Source organism: Macaca mulatta, chromosome 5, assembly GCF_049350105.2.
Source record: "Macaca mulatta isolate MMU2019108-1 chromosome 5, T2T-MMU8v2.0, whole genome shotgun sequence".
NCBI lineage: Eukaryota > Metazoa > Chordata > Mammalia > Primates > Cercopithecidae > Macaca > Macaca mulatta.
This window is the reverse complement of record NC_133410.1, coordinates 63,920,679-63,924,830: the sequence shown is the minus strand read 5'-3', so window position 1 is coordinate 63,924,830 and position 4,152 is coordinate 63,920,679.

The window sequence follows — 4,152 nt, the reverse complement described above, 5'->3', positions numbered from 1 at the left end:
TGATATTGAGTAGTAAGGTTTTTAAAATCTTAAGTTTATAAAAATTCACGTTACAGCTCCTCAAATCAGCCTATTTTATCATCATTTGCTCCTTTGTTGAAAAATCAAGGATTTTTTTTTTTCAGGAAATAAATTTAATATAATATGCTATCTTCAAACCACACTGAAGGATGGTGTTAACAGTTTCTAATTCTCCATACACCTTTCTAATTTTCCAGTACCTTTAAACTAAGGAATGAGTCATCTCATTAACTTACCATTCTCTACATCACAATAACAATGTTTTTAGATATGGTGTAATCTCCTGTGGTTTCTAAGGAACCACTCTGATCACCTGGTTTATGGCTATCCTTTCAATTGGTAATTCAATACAAGTTTTAAGTGTAATTTTATATTGATAATGGAAAACAAGTTGAGATGATTAATAAAGTGTAAAAGCAACTTTATGTAAGCCATGAAATAAATAAATAAATAAATAAATAAATAAATAAATAAATAAAAATAATAATATCTAACTCTTTCTTTTTTTGTCCTCTTACATAGGCTTTTATCACCATGAAGCTTCTCATTCTCACTTGTCTTGTGGCTGTTGCTCTTGCCAGGCCTGTAAGTTCAGTAGAGAATTTAGAAAGATTTAGATTCTTGTTAGAAATGACCTAACACTTCATCAAATATAGGATACCCAGAGGAATAATCTTCAAGCACTGCATGATCTCTAGTTGGCCTCTGAAGGCTTGACAATAGAAATACAGTAATGCTTCCCATTTTCATCATTGTTATACAGTCCACTGAGAGCCATAACTCTGAATAAAATGTCTGGCTTGAATTATAAGCACCCCACAATAAAAAAGAGCTAAAAATTTAAAAGTAAGAATAAGGTAGTGCACAACATAATAAGTAGCATCAAACAATGTGATTAGGCCTGTTCCTTGAGTCTACTACAAAATTCTCATGTTTCTAAAAATGTAATAGTAATCCAACATTTCTTTACCAAATATAACACAAAGCCACATATTCCAATGTATCCTACTTTTGGAATCAAAATCAAACCCTCATCTGAGATGGCTTGTGTCAACTTTTCTTCCCCCCACAAGGGATAGAAACCTGGGGTGATTCAGCTGATTGAGTGATCAATTTATTGTGGTCACTGTAAAGAATGTAAATAATGAAACTAGATAATGTATATTAAAATTACCTTTCTTCTCAAAAAGAGTGTTTATATCAATTAGATAGGGATGTGAACCAAAAAGTTTCTCTATTCTCTTGTTATGTGTAGTTAATGAATGAGAAGAATAAACACCTGACTGAAAAAAACATCAGTTTAGAGGGATGATTGGAGATATTTGGACACTGAAATTATCTCATACAGAAGCAAAATTTCTGAAATGCAGATATAGTCTGTTGTTTGCACTGACAGACTTGTTCTCTAAATTCCCCTTTGGAAACTGCAGAATCAGTCATTGTCAACTTCTGAACCAATAGTCTTTGTTTATGCTATAATCTAAGCATCAATAGAAAGAAATCTCTGCTTGCAAGTTACCAAAACAATGATACATCTTCCTCAGGAATGAACCATCTGAGCAGTTCTTATCTTGTCATTTTACCAGGAAGTGGGGAAAAGCAGCCCAGAAAATAGATGCTACACTTTTATTCCAAAGGAAACAATAGAGTTATGTGTTTGTTTATTTATGTCACTGTTTAACATGAAGTCTATGCAGATTGAGATCAATTGTCATATAATTTAAGTGATGATAAAAATAAAACCTAGACAATATACCCAAAGGATTATAAATCATGCTACACCCAAAGGATTGTAAATCATGCTGCTATAAAGACACATGCACATGTATGTTTATTGAGGCACTATTCACTATAGCAAAGACTTGGAACCAACCTAAATGTCCATCAATGATAGACTGGATTAAGAAAATGTGGCACATACACACCATGGAATACTATGCAGTCATAAAAATGGATGAGTTCATGTCCTTTGTAGGGACATGGATGAAGCTGGAAACCATCATTCTCAGCAAACTATGGCAAGGACAAAAAACCAAACACCGCATGTTCTCACTCATAGGTGGGAATTGAACAATGAGAACACTTGGACACGGGAAGGGGAACATCACACACTGGGGCCTGTTGTGGGGTGGGGGCAGCGGGGAGGGATAGCGTTAGGAGATATACCTAATGTAAATGACGAGTTAATGGGTGCAGCACACCAGCATGGCACATGTATACATATGTGACGAACCTTCACGTAGTGCACATGTACCCTAGAACTTAAAGTATATAAAAATAAAAAATAAAAATAAAACCCAAACATTTGAATTAGGAAATTATAATTTGCCCAACATTTTTTTATACTAGTTTAAAATCATCTTTAGAATTTTGGTGTAATATAATTCAGAAAACTAAATAAATTGTTTATTATTCTAACCCAGAATTATAAATTCTAACCCAGAATTTTTGCTTTTTAAAAGATGTTTTACATAGTTTTCTCAACTCCCAGCCACAATCTAAAGAAAGGAAATGATTATTTTCCTTTGATATTTGTCTATACGATAATTATGATTTCTTTTTTTCCACTGTATTCCCAGAGAAACTTGGTCTCTGACAAATATTGTTATTAAAACACATACCTTTTGGAAATAGCAGTGTCAAAAATCATCATATTATATGTGTATTATTATATTGTTACTGTCATTTTAGTTACTTTTTGTTTTACAATTCTTGCATTGTTTTTCACAGAAACTTCCTCTTAGATACCCAGAACTCCTTCAGGTAAATACTCTATTCTGCATTCCAAGAACTCACTCTAATTGTGAAGCATATACTCCAAATGTGCTCTTCCTTTCTCTATGAAACAGCCTGTTTCACTTTTGCTGACGCACCATTTCTTTAGTTCAAGCACTGCCGGACGTAATTTGCTCTCACAAACTTAGAGGACGACACACAGACTTAGAAAAAAAATAATAATAATAAAGGTCTTATTTTTATCCAAGAGAAGTAGTTAATTAAACAGAATCTGTTGACGTGCTTATTTTAATGTATTCTTGCTTTTTTTCATTGTTACACATATTCAAGCCTGTGATTTACAGTTTGGTCTCATTAGAGATGTTGAATCTTGAATTAGTTACCTCTATCACAACTTTCTATGAGCACAACTAATCCTACATTCTGTCCTTCAATTGGTATAATACCATTTTAAACTTACTATTTTTTACAGAATCCATCAGAGAGCAGTGAGGTAAGCTCTGTTTATGAGGAGTCAAGATTCTCTCTTCTTTTGCTTTCTTTCAGTTTGCTATCATGCATGTTGATTGTCTTCTTCTTTACAATTTTTATTTCCCTTCAAATGCATCCAACAACTTAAGTACCTGGATTGCTCTCTCAATTCTGTTTGATGAAATTCCTATTCAACTTCTTAGTTATTTTGGTAAGCATAGACTTATTAAATTTCCTGGCCTGGTGAAGAAGGAACTAATTAAGGTGTAGGTGTTCTTTAGATTGTAAAATTAGATCATAAAACTAAAACTAATTATTTGTTCTTCTACCCTAGAAATCTGTTGGTTTACCAAATTAAATGGAGTATTTGTGTTCAAATGGGAATAATGTGGGGTTTTTTTGGTGTTTTTATTATTTTTATAATTCACAATTTAATTTCAATAGGAAATTATCAAAGAAGGAAAGTTTCTCAGGCTTGTTTTGGTAAGTGTTATCGATTTATTCTTAAAAGAAGAAACATTTTTCTGGGAAAAATTATTTAATTTATATTTATAATTTTTTTTTTTTTTTTTTTTTTTTTTTTTTTTTTTTTTTTTTTTTTTTTTTACTGGGTGCAGTGGCTCACACTTGTAATCCCAACACTTTGGGAGGCTGAGGCAGGATTGCTTGAGCCCAGAAATTTGCGACCAGCCTAAACAACATAACCAAACCCCATTTCCACAAAAAAATTTGAAAAAAAAAATAGTCGGATGTGGTGCCATGCACTCGTGGTCCCAGCTACTTGGGAAGCTGAGGTGGGAGGGTCACTTGAGCGTGGGAGGTTAAAGCTGCAGTGAGTCATGATAGCACCAGGGCAATAGAGCAAGAAACTGCCTTAAAAATAAAAAGGTTTTTTGTTGTTGTTTTGTAACCTAAGTTGATCAA